The sequence below is a fragment of the Cervus elaphus genome, chromosome 24, assembly GCF_910594005.1.
Source record: "Cervus elaphus chromosome 24, mCerEla1.1, whole genome shotgun sequence".
NCBI classification, from domain to species: Eukaryota; Metazoa; Chordata; class Mammalia; order Artiodactyla; family Cervidae; genus Cervus; species Cervus elaphus.
In genome coordinates, this window is record NC_057838.1 from 16,097,730 (window position 1) to 16,123,316 (window position 25,587).

The following is a 25,587-nucleotide window of genomic DNA, read 5'->3' on the forward strand; positions in this document are numbered from 1 at the left end:
CTCCCTGTCATGTTTTTGCTGACTATATAGAGCTTCTCCACCTTTGACTGCAAAGAATATAATCAATCTGATTTCAGTGTTGACCGCCTGGTGATGTCCATGTTCAGAGTCTTCTCTTGTGCTGTTGGAAGAGGGTGTTTACCATGAGCAGTGTGTTCTCTTGGTAAAACTGTTAGCCTTTGCTCTGCTTCATTTTGTATTCCAAGGCCAAATTTGCCTGTTACTCCAGGTATCTCTTGACTTCCTATTTTTGCATTCCAGTCCCCTGTGATGAAAAGAAAAATGGAACTCAGTGGATTTTTTTAAAATATTCTTGATTCACAGTCAGTTGAATTGGTGGATGTGGAACCCATGGATGTGGATGGCCAGCTCTGCCACATGCTTTTCCAAATTCATGTTGTCAGCATCTCTGTCACTCAGCTTTCTTGAATTTGCTGTGTCATGTCCATGTCGTAATGGACAATAGTGGGGATCCTGGTGCCCTGAGAGAACCTCCTGAGGTGGGCATCTGAGGAGTCAACAGTGGTTTCCTAAGAAAGTGACACTTGCAGGACCTCCAGAATGTGAGTTGGAGGGAGCCAGGTGAGAAGGGTGGAGGGGAGGCAGGAGTTTCCCGATCAGGGTGAGGTAAACATTAAACAAGACCTCAGCCCTTTCCCTCTGGGGAGAGCTGAATCAGGCCCATGGCCAAGTCTGCACTGTCCCAGCCCCAGGGCTGGCTCAGCCGTGTGGCTTGCTCTGGCCGATGGGATCTTAGTGGACGTGGGCCCACAGGGGCTTGAGTAGGCGGTGTTTCACCCCTGTGGCGGTCTACCTGTCCCTGCCTCAGCACGAGAGCCTCAGTGGTGAGGGTGCTGGACGCTGAGAGCCAGGGGCACCGGCCCAGCTGCTCTGCTGGGTCTGCTGTGGCTGTCCCAGGTCAACCACGGCCAGCCGGTCTTCTCTTTGAAATTGATTTCATTGACGTACAGTGGATTTACAGTGTTCTGTTCATTTCCGCTGTACAGCAAAGCAAGTCAGTTCCACGTTGTTGTTGTTCAGTCGCTAAGTCATATCTGACTCCTTGTGACCCCATGGACTGTAGCCCACCAGGCTTCCCTGTCCCTCAGTTACAACATATATATGTTCTTTTTCATATTCTTTTCTATTATGGTTCATCACAGAGTATTGAATCTAGTTTCCTCTGCTATACAAAGGACTTTGTTGTTTATCCAAATGACATCTCCTAATTTCACATTCCCAGTCCACCCTCCTCCGTCCCCCTTGGCACGCATAGGTCTGACCTCTGTGTCTGCGGCTCTGTTTCACAGGCATGTTCATTTGTGTTGTGCATGTTGTAGATTCCGTATATCAGTGATGTCAGATGGTATTTGGCTTTCTCTTTCTGACTTCACTTAGTAGGGTCATCTCCACCCACGTTGCTGCAAATGGTATTGTTTCACTCTCCTTTATGGATGAGTCATATTTCATTGAATATATGTACCACATCTTCTTCATCCATCCATCGATGGACATTTAGGTTGCTTCCATGTCTTGACTATTGGGAATAGTACTGCGATGAACATAGAGGTGCGTGTATCTTTTTGAATTATAATTTTGTCTGGATATGTGCCCGGGAGTGGGATTGTAGGATCATATACCGTCATCCAATCCTTAGACATGTGGCTGGGTCTCGCCTGGATCGTTAAGATGCACGGGCAGTAAGCACACATCATTGCAGTTGCTGAGACTGAGTGCTCGTTTGTTACGCAGCATTGTTTTAGCAACAGATAACTGAGAGGAGACTTGTGGGCAGTGAATGAATAGGGTATTTAAATCACTGAGAGGAGTTCAAACAGTACCCAGCCCCATTTCTTTTCTTGACGTATTGTCTCTGGACCACTGTGAAGCAGCTCACAGAGGGTCCCCACTGCATGATCAATACCAACAGAAGGGCGATCGAAGAGTCTTGAGGCAGGTTCTGATGTAGATCCGACTGACCTTCGTCAAGGAAATGGAAGCCAGCTCAGCAGAGTCTGTAGCTAAAGAGCTGGAGCTGGTGATGGAGGAGGATTTCAATGGATGTGTTACACAGCATCTCTGAGTAAAGATTTATAAACAATCAATAGTACTCTCTCCTGTTGTTCCTCGATCAGGTATGCCATTTAAATGTGGAATCTATCGAGTGACTAAAGCCCAGGAACAGAAAAGCAATTAATAACCTGCTTCTGTGTTAGTACTCTTCTTTCTGACCTAGACACTAGAACTCAAACTAGTAATCTCGTGGTTCTGACCCTGTTATGCACCAGGAACACTTGAAGGGCTGGTTAGCATCCTGTTCCTGGGCCCCAACCTGAGAGCTTCTGATTCAGGAAGTCTGGCGAAGGCCCAGGAACTTGTGTTTCTGTCAGGTTCCCAGGTGATACGACTGTCCTGGCTGAGGCCACACCTTGAGGACCACTGCTTCCAGGAGCACGGAGTGTTTCTTGTATGTGTCAACTTGGCTAGACAATGGCGCTCCGCTGTTTGATTGAGATATTGCTGTGATTAGCACCTAACTCAGTAAACTTTGGACTTCCCAGGTGGCGCTAGTGGTAAAGAACCCACCTGCCCATGCAGGGGATGTAAGAGATGTACGTTTGAGCCCTGTGTCTGGAAGATCCCCTTGAAGAGGGCATGGCAACCCACTCCAGTACTCTTGCCTGGAGAATCCCATGGACAGAGGAGCCTGGTAGGCTACAGTCCATGGGGTTGCAAACAGTGAGACACGACTGAGCAACTTAGCATGCAGGCATGCACAATAAATTTTGAATAGAGCAGATTACCCTCCATACTGTGGGTGAGCTTCAGCCAATCAGTTGAAGGCTTTGACAGAAAAGACTAGGTTTCCAGAAGGAGGAATTATGCCTCAGGATTGGAACATAGAAATCCTGACTGAATTTCCGGACTGTTGGCCTGAAAACTGGATGGAGCATCAACTCGTAGGTGAATTTCCAGCCTTCCTGCCTGCTCTACAAATTTCAAACTTGCCAGCCCCCGTGGTCATATGAGTCAATTCCTTAAAATAAATCTTCTTTCTTTCTCTTCTGTCTCTCCTTCTAGAACCTATTAATGTGTTTTCTTCTGTAGAACTATGACTAATACAGTAACACTACAACCAAGTTTCCTAAAAACAAAAAAGTAACATTTTAAAGGCTACAACTCTGCGTATGTTGACTCCTTACCCTGAATGCCTTTGCTTACTTTTTCACCATCCAGGAGCCTCTTGAGCCAAAAGAAGACACGTCTCAAATATTCCATGTTGCATGAAACTTTTCAAACTTCCTCTGGTGTCAGTTTCTTTGTTCTGTGGTCTCACTATGTTGCATTGTAAACTGTTTACCACAGATAATGTTCTAGCAATTATTCTAACTTTATCTGCATTATAAAATTGTTTATAAATCCTGGCCTATAGTTAGCATTTTTTAATCTTTTAAAAAATATTTATTTATTTGGCTGTGACAGGTCTTGGTTGTAGCACTTTGGTCTCATTGCAGCATGCAGAATCTTTAGTTGTGGCAGATGGGGTCTAGTTCCCTGACCAGGGATTGAACCCAAGTCCCATGCATTGGGAACACAGAATCTTAGCCACTGGACCACCAGGGAAGTCCCCCTAGTTAGTATTTAGTAAACGCTTTAATGAATAAATGAGTGAAACTTAGTTAGCATTTAGTAACTATTTTGAATGAATAAAGAATGAAACAGTGGCTTCTGTTCTTATTGAAATATATTAATGTATCAAAAAACTATAGAAATAAAGAGCTTTCCAATTAACCCTAAGAAATACTATAGATACAAACATATTTTCACTTTACAGGGCTCACAAAAACCTGGGAGGACACAATGGACAAATAAATAAACAAGCCGCTGTAGTGACAACAGAACTGGTCTCCTGATTCGTGCATGAGCGTTGGTCATATAACTGTAGGTGTATTCATCTATTCACCAAGCATTTGAGTGCCCGCTGTTTATCTGGCACTGTGTCAGATGGTGTATATATTACTGATGGCTCATGACTGCACTTTTCTTCAATGTTCTTAGGAAGTTTTCACAAGCAATATTAAGCCAGTATATTTTCACACATCTAGAAAATTAGACATGTTTTTCTTACATTTAAGAAATTAAAAGAAAATTAAGCAAATGACACTAGAATTAGAATGAATGAACAATTCATTAGGCAATAAGAATGTTAAGTAGAAATTGGGAATCTCTTTCCTATTTTAATATGCACTTGAGCTTAATTGGCTAAGTTTTGAATATGGGATGATGAGCTGAGTTGTTAATACAAATCACACACCTTTTATATACTTAATAAAATCCAAGAGTCTGGGATGCATTTGTGTTGCAGACAATTTATCTGCAGGAGTCAGTGAGTTGGGTAATAGAAAGGGATAATAGGAAATCAGTGGCTGAGAAACCTATAAAGTAAATTAACGCGTGCCTTACTTTATTAATTTATAACAATAATGTAATGGATAAATCAATGAGGGGTGCTTTGAGAAAAATGGATAGAGGGAAGAGTTCCTCCTTTTTTGCAATTTGTAGAAATCATTTCCTCTGCAGAGGCAAAGAAATGCCTTGCTCTTGACACCACCCGGGGAAGCCTGCCGTGAAGCACAATCTGTGGTGTTTTGTTCTGCCCTTGGGTCTCAGGTTTTCTGAGCGCTCCCTTTGACATCCAAATGATTGTATCTACATCTCTTTTCCTGAAGGCTCTTTCTTTTTTCTTTTTTTTTAATTTTAAAATTACTCTTTGTATGTATATGTGTATTTGGCTGTGCTGCGTCTTAGTTGCGGCACACAGGATCTTATCTTTGTTATATCGTGTGGAATCTTTCCTTACTGCACGTGAACTGTTAGCTGCAGCATGTGCGATCTGGCTTCCTAAGCAGTGATGGAAGCCAGGTCCCCTGCATTGGGAGCGTTAAGTCTCAGCCACTGGAGCACCAGCCAGGGACGTCCCTTTAGACTTTTTTCTAAAGTTTCTGCCTCAGGAGGCTGTCTGCACTGGGAAAATAACTTACTCCCTGCTCCTCAGCAGCCCTTGGAGAGTGATGACTAGCAGTTGGTGTATCAATACCTCAGCTCCTGTGTTTCCTTGGGTGAAGTAACTCCTAGGTATTATTTTACATAGCATCTGAGTTTGCACAAAGAATTAAGCTCCATTTCTCCACAAGAAAGCCTGGCTTGATGGGCTGCCTTCTCTTCCCTGGGTCACTTTCCCACTTCTTAGTAAAGCTTGCTTCATCCCCCAGATAAATGCTTGCACTTGAATCTGTACTTAGAGTTGGTTTCTAGGAAAACCCAGACTAAGGCCGGTAAAGAGGTGAATGAGGAGAGTAAAAAAGCTGGCTTAAAACCCGACATTCAAAACACTAAGATCATGGCCTCAGGTCTGATCACTTCATGGCAAATAGATGGGGAAACAGTGGAGACAGTGGCAGACTTTACTTTCTTGGGCTCCAAAATCACAGCAGATGGTGATTGCAGCAATGAAATTAAAAGGCGCTTGCTCCTTGGAACAAAAGTTATGACCAACCTAGGCAGCATATTAAGAAACAGAGACATTACTTTGCTGACAAAGGTCCAACTAGTCCAAGCTATGGTTTTTCCAGTAGTCATGTATGGATGTGAGAGTTGGACCACAAAGAAAGTTGAGTGACATAGAACTGATGCTTTTGAACTGTGGTGTTGGAGAAGACTCTTGAGAGTCCCTTGGACTGCAAGGAGACCCAACCAGTCCATCCTGAAGGAGATCGGGTCCTGGGTGTTCATTGGAAGGGCTGATGTTGAAACTGAAGCTCCAATACTTTGGCCAGCTGATGTGAAAAACTGACTCATTGGAAAAGACCCTGATGCTGGGAAAGATTGAAGGCAGGAGGAGAAGGGGACGACAGAGGTTGAGATGGTTGGATGGCATCACTGACTTGATGGACATGAGTTTGCACAAGCCTGGCATGCTGCAGTCCATGGGGTTGTGAAGAGTCAGACACGACTGAGCAACTGAGCTGAGCTGAACTGAAGGCCGGCACAAAGAATATGTGCCTGTTACTCTCTGTTGATCCTGGGCAGGGCCTGATTTTTTCAGTTCCTGTTCAGAGGTACTGGTTATATAATCTCATTAGGCATCAGCTCAGGTTTCAAAGTTTTGAGGCAGTGGTTTGGGTAGGACTTACAGAGGGACATTCTGGATAGATGGGGGTCTTTTAAAGCCATTTAGACTCCTTGTTGTCCCCTCTTCGCCTTAGTTGTGTCTGGCAGCCTTCTCAGCAACACATGCTTGGGGAAGACAGATCAGTGCTAACCAGACTGAGCTCTGTTCATTTTCCATTGCCCATCTTTCCAGGAGACAGTAAACATTTGTCTCGCTGACATTAAGAGCTAGCATTTTTCTCCTTTTACTTCTTTTGTTGCTGGCATAATTAGCAGTTTGCTCAAGCTACATCATGCCTCCTGGAGCTGCTCTATCTCTGTTTCCTTCAGGGAGAGAATGTCCCCTTTCAGAAATGTGTGTGTGTGTGTCTCCATGGAGTCATCAGTAAGAATTTTCCCCTCAGTCGTCATCTTCCGTCTGAGCTGCTGTGGGTGGTACCCTCTCTCCTTCGCTTTTCTTCAGCTGCAAGGATCTGTTTTCCACTTAGCAGCCAGAGTGGTCAGTTAAGGTAGAGTGCATTCATGATCTTTCTCAGGAAATCCTTCCAAGGATTTTCTCATGCATTTCCTGTACACTCCGGACTCTTCCCCCATATGACAAGGTCTCACCCCTCATGCCCATCAATCAGGTCTTTGCTCAAATGTCATCTTCTTAGAGAGTCCTCCTCTGACCACCCCATTGGAACTTGCAAGTCCATCTGATATCAGATGCCTTAGCCTGTAGCGGCTTGAAGCAGGGTTTCGGTTCCCAGCCACAGACTAAGGTTGGGTCATGGCAGTGAGAACTGAATCCTAGCCACTAGACTAGTGGTCAGTGACAAGGACCTGGCCTTTCAGCTATAGAAGAGAATTCCCACACAGAAGGAAAGCAGTGAAACAAAATGTTTATTAGGAGGAAAAGAGTCCAGTACTTGTGGGTAGATACAAGGGTGGGCTCAGAGAGAGTCACACCCTCATGGCAATTTGAATCACTTTTGTGAGACATTTTTTCTGGGTTTCCTTTGGCCAATCGTTTTGATTTGTCTGGTTCAGAGTTCATATTTGGTATATTTCAGGATCCTCCCATGTGTGTGATGCATCTCTCAGCCAAGATGGATTCCAGCAGAGAGAGCTCTGGGTAGCTTTGACATCATTCCCTTTTCGATCGCCAAGGGGCTTTCTAGTCGGAAAGGTTTCCCGACTTCAAGAATGAGATGTGGTCCCTTCTCTCTTATCTGCCCAGCCTCCTCTCTTGATTGTCCTGCTATTATTTTGGAATTTCTTCCATAAGGAAGGAAACCTCAATTGCTTACCCCGGGGGGCTTGTCCACCTCCTGTCTTAAATCTCCCCTGAGAGTCATAAACCCCTCCGGAAAGCTTTATTGGGAAGATGAAGGTCTGTCTTCTGAAGCTTTTTCAGGCTGGCAAGGGACTTGTAGACCTTACCTAGTTGAGGTCATGGAACTCTTGCCCTGTCTCATTAGGGGGTCCTAAGGCTAATTCTTACAGATTGGGCATTTATGGCCCTTCCAGGGATGCCTTCGTCCCATACTGAAGGATCTACTCCCTGTAGAAGATGGCTGGGAATAGGGCCTTGCTCTTCCAACTGGTCCATCTTAGTCACATCCTCAGCACTCCCCATCTCATCCCTCTCCTGTGTTATTTTTATATTGTTTATCTCTGTGCAATTTACTGCATCTTTTGTTTAGTGTTTGTTGACTTTCTTACTTCACTAGAACAGCACTTTGCTCCCTTAGCAAAGTGCATTTGAGATTCGTTCATGTTGTGTACCAGCAGTTCATTCCCTTTTACTGTTGAGGAGTGTTCCCTTGTGTGGAAATACCTAAGTTGGCTTATCCATTCACCAGTTGAAGGACCCTCCTGAATTGTTTCCAATTTTTGATGATTATGCATAAAGCTGCTAGAAATATTTTTGTGCAGATTTTTAGGACAATATAGGTTTCATTTCTCTTGGGCAGATATCTAGGAGTGGAATTGGTGGGTCATATGGTAAGCCTGTTTTTAACTTTATAGGAAATTGTCAACCTGCTTTCCAAAGTGCTATACCATCTTATACTCTCACCAGTGATGCGAAGGGTTCCATTTGTCCTAATCTTTCCCAGCACTTGGTATTGTAGGTTTAAAAGCATGGAAACTATTTTAGCAAAGTACCTGAGACCCATCATTTATAATCAAATTTCCAAGTGGTGCCCCAGAGCAGGTCTTATTTTTGTTTTTCAATAAGATATGTTTTTTTTTTTTTTCTATTCCATTGCTCCCCTGAGATCCTATTTCAACTTGATTGTGTTATTTTTCTGTATTTGAACCAGGTCCCCCAATAGGACTCTAAGGACCCTAGTGGGAGAGATTTTTTAAATTTAATTTTATTTATTTTTTAAACATCAAAAACATTTTGTATTGGGGTATAGCCAGTTAACAATGTTGTGATAGTTTCAAGTGAACAAACAGTGAAGGGACTCAACCAACAGAGGGAGAGATTGGGTTGTTATTCAGTTTAGTCCCCTGAGCACCTAGTGTTGTACCAAGGTTAATAAATACTTGCTTTTTTCTAGTTCAGAAAATGATGAATGAGGGGGGCTGACAATGATGTAATGACAATAATGTGGGTCCAGGCAGCCAGAGGTGGGGTCAGTTAACTGCCCCTGCCTTCAGTTTCCTCATCTGCATAATTCATGTTTGTAGGAAAGTCTCTAATTTCTCTGTTTGTACCATTCTGGGTTTTGATTATCATAACAACAATAGGGTAATTGGACAAATGACATAATTGTCCTAAATGGACGTGGCTTCTGTTGGGATTAAGTGTCAGTCTTTGAAAACGACAAATAGGGATAAAGCTGTTAGCTTGAGATTCACTCTGATTTCCATGAAAAATTTTCATAGGTTGTTTTCTTGTCCCTAGCACCCTGTCCCTCCCCTGTAACACTTCTTTCCCTCTACGCTTTCCAGCATTCAAAGGGACTCTCAAGTTCTACCTCATGGAGTCCTTCATGGTTTGTAACTTTTAAATTTGTTTTTCACTTGCTTTTGTATCTTTCCCCTGCTGTCTACCAGCTTCAAGAGAGAGAAACTGTGCAAATTGTTTCTGTCATTATATCAGTGCAATAAATGTCTGTTCGGTAAATTAATGATGTTAATGAATATGCTCTGAAAAAAAAGTTTTTATTTCTCTGCAAATAAGTGCTGGAAACACTGTATAGTTTACTTTTCCTACTCGGAATGTCATTGTCCTGCATACAAGACCTGTTGGATTTTGTTTCTCCAGGATTAACCAAATTTATTTCATCATGGGCCTCCCCCACCTTTTAAAACTTTGGTTGGATCATCTGTTTATTCACTAATTATACCCACATTAATAAAACAATAGCTAATCAGTGTTAGACAACCCCATGCACTGGGGCTATTCCAAACACTTTGTAACCATCCTTTAGAACAATCCTAGTTTTCCTATCTTTGTTTCAGAATTATGGATGAGATAACAGAGGCTTGGAGAGATACAGTAACTTTCCAAGTCACAGGGTTCCTTGAGAAATCAGTCATCAGATCTCTCAGCATGAGAAATGCTGGTCTAATGGAACTGAAGGGCTCTAGGTCTGAGACAGACCTGTTTTGAATCTAGAATAGAGTGGATTCTGGAATGATCGCTACTTTTTAAACGTGAGTCTGAGTCTCATTTCCTTTTACCCATAAATGGTGATGGTCATACTCACTTGAAAGGATAGTTTTAGGAATAAAATGAAAAAATGTATGTAAAGAAGTTAGCATTGAACAGGGCTGGTGATAAATGTTTGAGACATTGTGGTTACTATCAACAGAAAGGTTTGCACAATACAGTGTTTGTTGAACATAAGTTGCTTTCTCTGTCCCTCTGCCTGTTCACCCTTGGCCTTTGGGACTTCATTTGCCTGGAACTTCTAAGAGCAGTATGTTAGCTAGGTGAGGCTAAACGCTGTAACAAGCAGCCTTGGAATATTGTGAAAGCTTGTCTCATTCACAGGAGGTCCACAGGGGATTGCCTTGGATTGCTCAGCTATGACTCAAGTTGTCCACGACATCCTTTGCCTTTGACACAGAGAAGGAGCAAGCAGACCATCTCAGGAAGGTTTGCGAAATATTGTAAAGGCAACACTTTGTAAATTGCCTAGTTCTTAAAACATTTACCCTCCATGAAAGTTCAGGAACCCAGTGCACTTTCTGGTTATTTTTAGGTAATTAAAAGTCCAGTAGTCAAAAGGTCCAGTCTTTGTTATCAGCAAAATAGTGAACATGATTTGAAGTTAATTTTTTTTCTCATCTAAAACTCAAGCCAGGAACTGGTGATCAGTTTAGCGGGAGAAACTGGAGGTGGTCATTAAAGCTTCACTGTTTATCATCTCCACTGCTCATTCTGTAGACCTTTTTTAAAAATAAATTTTTATTATGTTCAGTGTATAGATTGATGAATTTTTCAGAAAGTAAAACACTCCGGTAATACATAAAAATTCACATAATACATAAAAAATGTAAAACATAAAAACTTGTGTACTTGCAAATTCATCAGTTAATATTCATTGTGAAATGTCTTATTTCACCTTCACTGCTTTTCTCTGAAGACTTTAGACATTTCACTCTGCTGTCTTCTTGTTGGAGGCAAAGTTGGATGCAGTTCTGATTTTTGTTCCTCTGTAGGTAATATGTTTTCCTTCTGGGCTTTTTTGAGGATTTTTTTCTGCATCATTGTTTTCTGTAGTTGAGGATCATATTCCTAGGTGTAGATTTTTGACATTTATCCTCCTTGGTGTTCTCTGAGCTTCCTGGTGCTATATATAGTGTCTGGCATTAATTTGGGGGAAATTCTTAGTCTTTACTGTTGCAAATATTTCTTCTTTGCGTTTCTCCATTTCTTTACCTTCTGGTAGTCCCATCACACATATATCACACATTTTGCAGTTGTCCACAGTCCCTGGAATTTGGTTCCGTTTTTTCAGTCTTCTTCCCCTTTGCTTTTCAGTTTTTGAGGTTTCAATTGAAATATCCTCTATCTCAGTGAGTCTTTCCTCAACCACGTCCAATTTACCAGTGAGCCTGTCAGAGACATCCTTTATTTCTCATACAAAGGTTTTTTTTTTTTCCTATTCTGTTGAGGTTGTTTTTTTTTTTTTTTTTTTTTTGGTTCTTCCTTAGAATGTCCATCTCTCTGCTAGCCTTGCGCATCTGTCCTTGCCTCCTGTCTAATTTATCCATTAGAGACCTTAGCATGTTAATCAGAGTTGCTTAAAACTCCATGATGTTTCCAGCGTCCCTGTTATGTCTGGTTCTTAGCTTGCTCTGCGTCTTCAGATCGTGTTTTTTCCCTTTTTGAGTGTCTTATGATTTTGTTCTTGTTAGCGGGCCATGATGTGCTAGGTGAGAGGAACTGCTGTGAGCAGACTTTAGGGATATAGGGTGAGCTGTCAGGGAGTGTAAGTTCTGTGAGCTCAAGGACTGTGTCCTTCACCAGGAAGGACAGCATTTGGCACTAACTAAGGGTGTAGGTTCAAATTTCAAACCATAAAAGGAGAAACATTTGACTCTTCCTTTTCACTTATACTCTTCAGTTCCAGCTGATTGTGTTTATCACATATTTTTTCTTCTTTTGTTTGCCCCCCCCCCCCTTTTTTTTTGGTAGGGGGTGGGGAGAAACTCTTTCCTCCAGTGTAGCTCTTAATATTTTGGCTACCAATGTAACCAATGGGCTTCCCCGGTGGCTCAGTGATAAAGAATCCGCCTGCAATGCAGAAGCTGCAGGAGGTGCAGGTTCAATCCCTGGGTCAGGAATATCCCTTGGAGGAGGGTATGGTAACCCACTCCAGTATTCGTGCCCGGAGAATCCCATGGATAGAGGAGCCTGGTGGGCTACAGTCCATGGAGTCTCAAAGAGACTGAACATGAACATGAACGTGAACATGACTGAAGCAACTTAGCTCAGAATCTATCTCTCTTGAATTGGAGATCACTATAGAGCATGATTAAAACGTTCAGAGGAGCTCCTGTAACTTGGATTAGATGGTAGTTATTTATTTTCTAACTTGATGAAAAATTTATGCATTTACACTTATTTCCTAATTTTTGTCCTCGATATTGTGTACTTTTCACAGTTCTTTCCTATTGCTGACAGATGTTTTTCCCCTTTTAGAAGTAACAGAGGCACACATTTCTGTCTGTGTTTTCACTTTTGCTCTGCTTGTGGTAGAATTTCTCTCTTATAATACAAAATGTAGTTACCTGTCAATCAGCGTTTACCAAGCACTTAACAATCTCTACATGCTCATCACTACAGGCAAGTCTGACGATTGGAAAATGAGTACAAGGGAAAGGAAGAGATAACATCTTAGGTTGTTGGAATTGAGTTAACATGGGCAAAAGCACTGAAAATACGTGAGATCTTGCTATTCTTGTTATTGTTATTATCTGATGCATTTGTTTCCTAGGGCTCCTGTGACACATTTATCACAAACTTGGTGACTTTCAAAGAACAGAAATAGTCCCTCTTAGTTCTGGAAGCCAGACGTCCAAAATCAAAGTGTCAGTGGGGCTGGTTCTCCTGGAAACTCTGGGTGAGCATCTGTCCCCTCCTTTCTCTCCTGGCTTCTGGGGGCAGCGGATGACCCTCAGCTTGTTCTTTGTTCCTGTCTCTGCCTCTGTTTTTCCATTGCCGTCTTCTCTCTCTCTCCTTTTCTCTTAGCATCTTCTTCACTGATAGGGACACTTGCGTTGGATTTAGGGCCCGTTCAGGTCAACCAGGATGTTCTCATCTCAAGGTCTTTAACTTTATTACAACCCTACAGACCCTTTCTTTTTCAAATAAGACACATTCATAAGTCCTGAGTAGATATGTCTTTTGGGGAGCCATCATTCAACTTGTTACATTTAGCCATTTGGCATGTGTTCTTTTTCTTTGAATTTTCTTTTTTTTTTTTTTTTTTCTGCAAGGTTCCTAGAAATCTCCCTCAAGGACAAGAAACATTTTATATCTCTTATGTTCCCTAGAGACCAGCTGAAGACTCTACCCTGTCAAGTCCTTTTTTTGTTTTTGTTTTTTTTCAAGATATTTTTGATGTGGACCAGTTTAAAAGCCTTTATGGAATTTGTTACAGGATTGCCTCTGTTTTTTGGTTTTTTGGCCATGAGGCATGTGGAATCTTAGCTCCCTGGCCAGAGATCAAACCCTCACCTTTTGCACTGGGAAGCAAAATCTTAACCACTAGGCTACCAGAGAAGTCCTTGTAAAGCCCTTTTAATGTACAAGGTGTTTATGTATCTTATGAGGTATGAAAGGAATGGATACCAGAGGGGAAAAACCATGTGACAATATCTTTATAGTCTGTTGACAACACTGACAAACAGGAAAATGTGTGATGTGAGAGTGGTGAGTTCTGTGTCATGCTAAGCTAAGTGTACACAGAAAATCGCCTGACTCTAGTCTAGGGGGACTTGGAAAGGCTTTCGGGGAAGGAGCATAGCAAGTGAAATCCAAAGACCCATGTGGACAAGGAGGAAGAGTATTCCAGGCACACAAAGGAGCACATGGGGGTTTCCCATGCAGGTGTCTGGGGCCAGCAAAAGTGTTCGACGTGTCTGGGAGATACGGTGCACAGCGTGGATGTATGATGCAGCAGATACTTCCTGCTGGCCCCAGAGACCTCAGAAAACTCCCGCGGCGGGGTGGTAGTTGTGAAAGGAATTGGGGGTTAGTGAGGCTGGAGGCAAGGCTGGTCAGTTTCAGGTTGTTGGAGGAATCCAGGTGAGGGACGGCAGCATTAGGTATGAGCTAGACAGAGTGGGGAGGCATTGTGTTTCAGTTATTAAAATGGTTAACAGCTGTTCGTCACGGTGGCTGATTGGAGTGAAGCCATATGGAAAAGAGAGGACTCATGGATGATTCTAGTCTTTATCTTTAAACACTTTTATTGTAGTGTAGTTCATTTACAATGCTGTGTTAGTTTCTGGTATACAACAAAGTGAATCAGTTACACGCATACATATATCTACTCTCTTTTAGAGTCTTTTCCCATACAGACCATTACAGAGTATCGAGTAGAGTTTCCTGTGCCATGCACTAGGTCCTTGTTACCTATTTTATGTATAAAAGATGAGTTTTAAATGTTTGGTTTGTCTCTAGTGGAGAAGCATAGTATTGTTTATGGCCACTGAAGACAGAGGAGGCGGCATGTGAAACTTTCTGCCCATCTCCCCCCCTCTGTACAAAGGAGGAAGCGATCCCTGCTCTCCCCATCTCACAGCATTCCTAGGACCAAATAAAGTATTTAAAATGCTTTAAAAATTGTAAAGCAATTTCCAAAATGGTTCTTTATGATTGGTTTACATTTTATCAAAAATTTTAAAGAATATAACTATATGAAGGCAAATAAGATACATTTTTTAAATAGGAGTTAATCTTTTGAAAAGAAATGTGTATTACAACCTAGGTCCTGCTTTCCCTCTCTCTGCTTTTCTATCCTGCATCCTGATTTCATCATGCCATGTACCCCCCCAAAAAAATCTAAGGTCATTCCCTAAAGCCTGTTGTTTCTCAGTGACTTGCAACTTCACCACGTGATTGCCCCACCTCCACCTGGGCACAGGTGTACTGTCCCCCACTTCGTGTGAACACACACAGGGAGTGAACTCAGTAACTCTTGGTTAAGGTCTTGGGCAGCATGTCCATCTTCTCATCTGTGAAATGGGTATAATTTTATGTATCTCACAGACTGAGGACCTAATGAAATTAAACACACATGACATATGTGTGAATTGTTACTTATTATACCTGGCAAAAAGTAAGAATGCAGTAACTATGACTTTATTATTATTTTATAACATATACTCTGCAAACAGATCTCCTTGTGTTTGGAAATCTTTACTTCCTGCTCAGCAACCTTACAAATTACTGGAGACTCCTATGGACTCTGACCTCTGCATTCACACTTGCCTGTGTCAACAGACCACCCCACTCACATCTTCCTGAATTTCCATAACATTTAGGGTCTGCCTTTATTAACTGTTTCCTCCATGTTCACATTGTCTTTTTAAATAGACCTGAAATTTCATAAGTGGATGTATCTAGTAGGGTGCCCAGAAGATATAAGGAAAAGGATGATTTGATAACCAACAAGTCCTTTCTTAGCATCTCTTCTTTGGGAGTCTTGTTCAAATTCTTACTTCCCAGTCCTCTTTCTGTCCATCAGAATTAATCTTCAAGTTCTAAAGGAAGAAAGAAAGTGAAAAAAATGAGGAATGTGTAACTTTAAAACCTTGGTCTCAAAACAGGGAGAATGTTGGTTTTAGAACATTTTGATCTTCTTGAATGCATTTTCTTTCCTTTTCTGACAACTCAAAAATTGCAATAATAATTGCATTGTTCCCCTAAGTGCCCTAGTTAGAACCAAAGCCAAGACGATGTTATCCCACTATTAGGAGAGAGCTGCAGGAAGAGCCTATACGATGTGCCTGCTTTCTTGATCAGAGTGCAGATGTCTCACAGAGTGAAGATGAGCCTCAGGCTGAAGAAGCCTTGGCCAGACTGCACCAGACGTTTCTGCAAAATGCCTGGAGCAACACAGAACAGTTGCACTCAGGGGCCGCTTCAGATGCAAGTGTGTTTTTGTGGCGGCTCCTTAATTTCATTTTCTAATTCTATTCATGGAATCTGAAGGTTGTATAACTTGGGGAGAAGACTCGGGCATCCTTTTGGATACATGCTCTGGTGCTTTTAATGAGGGCAAATTTACTTCACCTCTTCAAACTCAGTTTTCTTCTTTGTGAAATGGCAATGAAAATATTTCCACCCAAAGAGAACATGTTACATCTCTCCTTGTAGGTATTTGGAGAGCAGTAACAATAGGACAACAGTCTGTCTCCTGACTCTTTGCACCATTGGAAGCTACACATAAATGTGTTGGCAACTTTTCCAACTTTCTACCAAAGTATAATTTAAAAAAATCAAAACATGACTATCATGTCAAAGATTTATTTAACTCGTTAATGAGGGAACCAGCAGGATGTTAAAGCTGATTCAAAGAGAATTTGAAAATCTCATTATATATAGGCCCAGAAAGAATTACTGCTAGAATAAGGTTGCTAAATTTAGATATAAAATCTGTCTACTTCCTACAGGGCAATAAAACTGGTAAAATGGTAAAAATACAAATAATAAAAATGGCCCTTTTGGCAATACCATTTCCAGTGTTCAGATATTGTTTGTGTTTGTATCAGAGAAAATCTAAAGTTAATATTTAACTTCAAAAATTACAATTCCTAATCAAGAGAAATCATGAATCAAACATAGTTACCTTCTCCTAGAAAATTAAATGATCCTGGGGACAGATAATATTCCTCTGACATTGAAAGGAAATGTGGTCATGGTTTTATCTTATTTTCAAGGTCTGAATGTATATCTTTATATTACCTATTTGTTTTCAATAGTTCCTGTCATTCCCATTCTGGGTTGGCACCTTCAGTTACTTTTATTTTTTCACTTTTCTTTGTTCCTCTAAGCCCACCTGTTTGGCTCTTTCCCCATCAGTCATTTATTGACCAGTTACATCTTCACTCTTTTCCAATTTTATTTTCTCCCTGAGCTGTCCTTGGAGTCTGCCTTTGTCCTTATGCTAAAAGCTGACTTAAACTTAATTGGCTGTGCAGAACTGGCTTCCTTTTAGTATTAGCTGTGGTAAGATTTGCTGTTTCCTTCCCCATATCTCTGTGAGATAAAGGAAAACAAGTTTCAAACAGCATTCTTCCATACATCTAAAATCTAAGGCAAGCAAGCCCAGAGTTCCATAAAGTCAGTAAAATCCTGTTTCTCTGTTCTTTTGTCCACTCCCAAATCACCCTGAGTGAAAATTTCACTTAAGGCAAAAATGCTATGGCATACATTTTTTCCCACCATTTTTCTTTTTAGAGTGAAATGATTAAGAATCTTCTAAACCAGTATCCTGGGACCAAATAGGAATTAAAGAGGGTAGAAGTTATGCTAGATTTTAAAAAACTCTCTGTTCATGTAAGAATAAGGATATATCTGCTGTATTCTTGCCCACCCTTGTATCTGAAGACCATCATTTTCACCAAGGAAAGCTTGTGTCTAATGCCCGTCATGCTGATTAACAAAACATTGAGTTCACCAGTGACAATCCATTTATATTATTTATTATGCTCAACAGCACACTTGTGGGTTGATCAGTGATCAAGCCAGCGAACCCTTGTGCATGCCATCTCTGGTATGTGTGGTCTTCTGAATAAATGTCAACTACCTCTGGAGGGCTTCTCTTGTGTCTCAAACGGTAAAGAATTTGCCTGCAACGCAGGAAACCTGGGTTCAATCCCTGGGTTGGGAAGATCCCCTGGAGAAAGAATTGGCAACCCACTCCAGTATTCTCGCCTGGAGAATTCCTTGGTCAGAGTTGCCTGGCGGGCTATAGCCGGTGGGATCGCAAAGGGTGGCACACGACTGAGGCACTTTCACTTTCAGCTACTTCCCGAGAGTCCTCGCAGCCGGAACGATCCTCCCCGAGGGTGCCACATTCATTTTTGTTACACAAGCTAGGCTGGAAGGAGGTTGGGATGTAAATATATGTCTTCACAATCTGGGCGACTTGTTTCTAAATGGAGCGATCACACCCTCCACTCTCTGTGGAAGGAGGAGGGGGTGTGTGCCCACAGTGGAGAAAGGTTCCTATCTCTGGACTCTGGAAGCTGGGGTGGCGGCAGCCCTTCCTTGAGGACCCAGGTCCCATTTACCCTGCGTGTCAGGAATTGAGCAAGGGAGATTTGTGAGTCTGAACGTCTTCCTCGAGGGTTGGGGTACCCCTATGGTAAGACCTCACTGCACAACCGTTGCCAAGCCTACTGGCTATTGGGAAAAGATGAGGAAGCAAAGCATCGTGACCTATTGTAAAGAAAGAACACCTTTTTTATATTGTTCATTGCTCATGGGCACCAGCGTCTGTCAGAGCTTCTGGGAAAAACAAAGACCAACAGCAACTCTGGTTTGAATTCAACTGCAAATGTGTCAGATTTTATATTATGATAAAATCTTGGCCTCCTTAGAAGGAGGTTAAATCCCTAGTTGATTCAAAGTGAATTTCATTTCTCCAACGATGAGCAGAGACAAAAACATGACCCATATATTTTTCTCCTCAGAGTCCAAATGCTTGCTGTATTTTTTTTTTCCCTCTTTCCTCTATCTTAGGAAGTTTCCTCACAGCCAGCAGAGTGGAGGCATACTCTTGCTGCTTGGGGAGTAGAAAAATTCATGGCTTCCTTCAACACAAAAGGCCCTGGATTATTTCTGGCAGAGAGAGCAGCTTGGAGTGATTCATTGGGCGGGTCGCTTGCTGTGCCCCAACCAGAGCTTTTACCTATTTACGACAGTATAATTCCATTTGCTTTTAGAGATGCACTTTATGCCTCCTCTGTCAGACTAACTCAGAAATACGTCAACCAGACAAGCTGCTTCACCCCTCTTGCCGTCTACACTGTAGGCAGGACACAGAGGCAGAGGGTGACTTCCACTCTTCTTTGGATAAGCGAAGGGGTTGCAATTGTGGCTGAAATCCCCAAAGTTGGAGGTTACGAAATTTTTTAATACAAGGCCGTGGTCTGCATGAGAGAACTTACTTCCTAACATTTAGACCACAGTTTAAATGATTGTTTTAATAAATGTTCTAGAGTTAGGATAATTTTTGCTGAGTGGTTGATCATGTATAGTATGGGTTTTGCTTACTAATCTTATTCCAGGTTTCATCTTACTTTATTCCACTTCTTTTTTCTCTTTATGTTCATTTCCTAATTTTTAACATTATTCATGTAATTTTTAGAGATTTTATACATATACAAATTACTTTAGTGCAAACATAGCCCCCATGGGTCCCCCTTCCACTCATAAATCATGATCTCCCACTCAGATTTGCTGATTCCATCCCTTTGCCTTCCTTTCCAGAAAGAACCATTCTCATGAATGTCATGTTTTTATTCTCATGCATGCATGCTAAGTCGCTTCAGTTGTGTCCAACTCTGTGTGACCCTGTGGACAGCAGCCCACCAGGCTCCTCTGTCCACAGGATTCTCCAGGCAAGAATACTGGGGTGGGTTGCCATTTCCTTCTCCAATTCTCATGCATGTTTTTGTATTTTTAATACACTTATATACATAAATCATACATAGTTTTGGCAGGCATGTTTTAAAATTTTATAAATACTCTATAGTTTTCTTTTGTCTGATTTTGCCACAGTCTATTTGTCCAATTTCTTAGGATATTCCCAGTTTTTCACTGTCATGGACATTGTCTTATCCATTTTTCCACATAGAAAGATTCTTCAGAGGCTCAGACTACAATGGAATTGCTAAGTTTTGGATATGAATATCTCCAGTGTTACTAGATATTGTTGAATTGTTCTCCAAGGAACAATGTTGGTGTTCTTCATAGATTCTGGGTACTGAAACATTGTTGGCGATACACACAGCAAATGCATTTTCCAGTCTGTGGCTTGACTTTTCCTTTTGTTCATGTGGCTTTTATTTCTTAGTTTTTTGAACTTTTTATTGGAGTATAGTTGATTCACAAGATTGTGTTAGTCTCAGGCATACAGCTATGTGAATCAGTTGCGCATATACATGCGTCCACCCTTTTATAGATTCTTTTCCAATATAGGTTATTACACAGTACTGAGCAGAGCTCTCTGTACTGTGTAGAAGATCCTTGCTGTTTCATAAATAGTAGTGTGTGTATGTCAACCCCAGTCTCCCAGTTTATCCCTCCCCGCCCCTGTTCACGTGGATTTTTAAGGTAATTTTAATTTCAGTGTATTCAACGGTATCAACTTTTCTTTTGTATTTTTTGCATTTTGTACCTTATTCTAAAAATGCTTTCCTTCCACACGGTTGTCAGGATGTCACCTTCTTCCTCATTCTCTGTTCCTTTGTCTATGAGAGCAGGCTGCCCATACGGCCCCGAGCACTGACTTAGTCTCTGCTAATCTAGATACAAGATTCAGCACATGTTGGTATTCTCAGAATGACTTTGTGCGCAAGGTAGATTTTACAGGAAGAGCCAAGAAGGAGTTCATGTCTATCCCACATTAGATAAACCAACCCCTCCTGTTAGCTGGTTCCGTTCTCTCCCGTGACCTTACCAGCACTTTCTCTACCAGAATTAATCCTGATATTTTCCTCCCTTGGGGGAACAAAAATGACTTTGCTTCATTAAGAACTCCACCCTATTTCACTATAAATCTTAGGTAACAGTTGACTTATAAATTTATAAGCAACAAGTGTGTGAAAGTATCATCTCAATTACAGTGGTTCTCTCAAGTACAGAAATTCTCATAGTAATTTATTCATTTATTTATTTAAATCATATTTAATAAGCACTAAGTATCAAGCATTATCCAAGACACTGAGTGAACCAGTGTCCCAGATGGAAAAGATCAAGGAGGGCAATCTGGGAAGGCTTCTCTGAGGAGGTGACATTTAAAGTAAGATGTGAAGGATAAGGAACTAGCCATTTCAAAGTGGGGAAAACATCTAACAGGAGGTAAATGTCATGTGCAAAAGCCAAATACAAGGAAAAACAGCTTGGCATGTAGGGGGAACTCAAAGGATGACAATTATCACTAAAAGGAAATGTTAAAGAAGGAAAAATGATGTGGAATGTGGATGGAGAGCAATATGGTGAATTTATTTAGTGCCTTTGGGCTTTCACAAGGAGAGGCAAATTTGATTTGATTTTTTTTTTTTTTTAAATTGCATTGGCTGTAGTCTGAGGGTAAACAATGCAGAAGGAAACTGTTGCTGGGGCTCAGGTGAGGTGCAGTGATGACCAAGATTATTCTGTGAAACAAGAGATGTAGAGAAGTATACCTTAGAGGCAGTGATGACAAGATTTTGATAAATAAAGAGTATAGAATCAAAGATGATGTCTGGTATTGCAACATGATGAAGCATGGGACACAAACTGACATGGTGAGGATCACCCCGGTGGGCTTAAGGTAGGACCAGAATGGTGGCAGACAAGAGTTTTGTCTTTTGCACATCACTTTTGGTGCCTATGGGGCATCCCCTGGTGACATGTAGTATTTAGTTGGATCTAGAACTCAGAGAAGACATGAATTTGGGGATAACAGCTGGAAGAAGACAACATGTTTCAGTTAATGGAGTGATAGATATATAGATAGGAAAGAGAAATGAAGGCAGATCTTGCTTTATATCCAGCCTGAACTTTAGATTCCAGTGACTACCATCCATCGCCTTGAACTTCTGTGCCTGGATGGGGATTTTGGATGCACTGTCTCAGGAAGCCCAGGAAAAGGCCAAAGATGGCAACTCAGCATTTGGTCCCATTTATACATCTCAGTATTCCTCTAGGGGTCTGTTGGTTTTTAGAATTTTCAGTTAAGTGCTTGAAACTATCAATGAACTTCTAAAGTAATAAAGTTTCACCCTGTAAAGGAAAATTTGGATTATATCATTGAAAGTTTATTGAGAGACCTGTCTCATACTATGTGTATGTCAAGAGAGAACAAAGCTGACCTACCTGTGTTTGAGCAACATTAACAGTTCTAAAACTTTTACTGAGTTTCTGTTGATATTCTCAAAATTAGATTTGTTGATTACTTCTGTATAATTGACAAGGAATCTGGCTGCTTCAATAGATTGTGCCTACTTTTTCTTATGGCAGTTAAAATGATGAATTGTTGAGCTTTTTTGACAGAGTCATCTGTATGGCCATTGAAAGTGTTATGCCCGATGTCCGAATCCCCGAGTGGGAAGAGAGAAGGCTTCCAAGACAATGCAACTCGCAAAAAAGGGAAGTTTATTGCTGACTCGAGTCAGGGCTTACTGCTGCAACCAACGCAGTGGTGCAGGGTCAGAAAGCGCTGAGCCCAAGCTGTTACCCAATTTATAAGGTGTGCATAAGCAGTTGGTAGCTGGCTTAAGCAGATTGGTTACATGTTTGCAAAGTAATCTTATTGGCTCAAACCTTCACGGGCTTTTTTCAAACTTGGGCGTTCGCAGGCTTTTCAGCTTTCCCCTGATAGGTTCCCTTTTCCTTACTGGGCGCATATTGATTGGCTGGCTGCAGGTGGCCTGATAATCATGCTACCCTGGAAAACCAGGCCTACTCCTAATCTAGGCTGCCTGTCATGGTGCAGCCTCACAAAAGATTTATTTACAGCTTATACTTAATTTTTTTCCCTCAATGCTGAGTCCAGTTATATTTACCTCTAGCTGCAACTTGCAGACAAAATTCCAGATTCAGTCATCCTGTCTTATACATGACAAGTATAGCTATTAGTCAAAAAATATTGGGTACCTACTGTGAACCATGGAGGAGGAAATGGCAACCCACTCCAGCATTCTTGTCTGGAGAATCCCGTGGACAGAGGCTACGGTCCATGGGGTTGCAAGAGTCAGACATGACTTGGTGACTAAACCACCACCACCACTATGAACCAGCTGCTGTGGTACCCACAAGAATCACCAGAAAACTAGGTCGTCATTCTTGAATCCATGAAACTTACAGTCTGGAAAAGAAACAGGCTTGTAATTACCTACATGTAGTGCAAAATAGAATGGAAAAATGGTTAGAATAGATTTTTTTTTTTTTAATATGCTGAGTCACTTTCAGGTAACAATATCTGCTTGACATGGGTTTTTACCTCTAAAAAAATGAACAAAAACTAGTAAAAACGCAACTAAACAAAAAATAGATCACCAGTAGAATAAAATAAGGAAAGAGAAAATAATCAAATGCCCTAGATTTCCCCAAGCGGCAGCAAGAAAAGAATTAAAATACTGTAGTGTGATATGGCATGTGTCTGAACCACAGCTCTAAGATTTAAGGAGCAGTACTGGTGAGTAAATTATTCAGGGTAGGGTAATTGTTGAAAATGCAGTGTAACAACCTCAGCGTTTAATGAGTTACATGTTTCCTTCTTACTCATTACACATCAACATGGTTACTCCCCTGAGGTTCTTACAGGCTCTTTCCATCTATGGATCCCTCTTCCTCCAGGTCCTCAGGGTCTTCTCCACGAAGGAGAAGAAAGTTAGAAAATTGCAAATAACTCCTTATTGAGTCATCTTGGACGTGGCTGACTTGGTCAGAAGAGCTCGCGACATGGCCCCCTTAACGGCAAGTGAGGCTGGGAGGTGTAGTCAGCTTGCCCAGGGGGAAGGGCAAGGTTAGCAGCTGTACCATTGCAATCACAGGGAGTCTACAGAAGCCCTAAAGTTCCCATTCACCATCCTCAAACTGGAGAGAAGTGAAACAAAGGACTTCCTTTTTCTCTCTTTTGACTGGAGTAGTGGAAGAATTACTTAAGAAAGGAACACCCAAGGAGCACCCTCCCTGAGGGAGGAAAGGTTCCAGGCTCCCACAGGAATGCAGACCTCTCAGATTATCTGCCAAGGCCAGACATGCCACCACTACGCCGGTGTCGCAAACACGGTTTAAACAGCCATCTGTCAAAATCCAGAGACATTAGAGATCCCATCTAAGAAGGGCCGCTCCCAGCCTCAAGTAAGCCCCTTCTGTTCTTCTCTTTCAGCGACTCCACTTGAGCTCGCTAGGTCCACCCAAACAAAAGCAAAAATAAAATTAAAAAGAAGCAGCTGGCTAGGACTGGGAATACCCATTTGTTGTTTAGAGAGAAACAAATAGGTCCTAGTGGAAAGGAACTGAATTCTGGACAAGTGTTTCATGATAGCCATGAAATGAAAAAGAGAACTCTTGGAAACTGTAAATACACCACAGAGGAGGAGAAATCATAAAATGGAAAAGACAAAGAACCTAGTCTAGAAGAACACTGTAACTCAGGGAATAAAAGAAAATCCCATGCGTGTGCCTTGTCCAATAGAAGACCATGGTAGGATTGAGAATTTAATTAAAAAAAAGATTCAAAGGTGAAATCACAAGGTAACAGGGTGTGATCACAAGGTCAAGTGATCCTGGGTGTTGACAATCTCATTGTCAGTCCTCAAGGAACAGAGAAAGGCAGAAGAAGACAAAGACTGGACTGCATAATAATAATCACCATGCTTATCTATGCAGTAGAAAGAATTGAGTGTTTCCTGAAACCTAAGGATGTAAATAAAGACAGGCTTCCAGCGGAGAGCAGAACCAAGGCTTAGGAAGCCCCCAGAGCACTCACTGTTTCTTGCTTCTGCTGTTACGATTGCTGGGCTGTAAAAATTCTCATTCTCCAAAGAGTCTTCACAGATTCTTAGTCCACATGGAAGAATATGTTTAATGTTATGCTTCCATACTACACAGACTCTCTAGCTGACTCTCAATCATCATTCCAAATTCCCGGAACAGTCTGATAGACCCAGCTTATTTGATATGCATCCCCTTGATTCAGTTGGTTCCAGAGAGGGATAGAGGCAACACTAGTTCAGACTCCTGCGTGGGATCTGGATGCCAGCACTGGGCCAAGTACTCACCGTGGGGCATCTCACACCACCTTTGCACGGGAGACGGAGCACGGATATTGTTGTTTTAAGTGGGCGGTTACATCACAGCTCAGAGATTTTAAGTTGCTTGCCCAGTGTGACACAGGTATCATGTTTCAGAACCAGATTTCAAATCCAGGTGGCCAGCTCCAAAATCTGCTCTCAACCTTTATGTCAAATTACTAGTACACACAGGAACCAGTTACCAAAGGACAGAGGATGCTGGTCTATGGATTAGAGAGATTCCCTTTAAAAAAAAAAGAAAGTAATTTTTCTAACATTTCTTTTTTTTTTTTCCTAACATTTCTTTTGGATAAAGTCTTAGAAGCAGACTTACTGGGTTAGGGTTAGGATGTACCACACAGTAGTTCTCCTGAAAAGTTGCTCCCATTTACATCCCATGAGGAATGTGTAGAAATGTTCCTCTTATCACACGAGTACTAACATTTTATTTCATGTTTGCCAATAGAGTAGGGGGACTTTATTCTGACTGAAGGTAGGGGGAATCTTCACAGAAGATTGCTTCACAAACAGCATGTATACTATCTATGGTGAAACAGATCACCAGCCCAGGTGGGATGCATGAGACAAGTGCTCCGGCCTGGTGCACTGGGAAGACCCAGAGGAATCGGGTGGAGAGGGAGGTGGGAGGGGGGATCGGGATTGGGAATACATGTAAATCCATGGCTGATTCATATCATTGTATGACAAACCCACTGGAAAAAAAATAAATAAATAAAAAAAAAAAAAAGCAAAGCAGACAGGTCAGAAGTCCATGACCATGTGGAAAAGGCAGGAAGGGTCCTCTCTGGATGGCTTGAAAACAGAATGCAGAGCGCTATATTGGGAAATGATTCCAGGGAACCATGAAAGCCATGGTGAAGTATTGTGATGTTATCATAAGCATTTTAGAAAGGAGTGATATTATTCAGTAGAAATAAAGTAGTC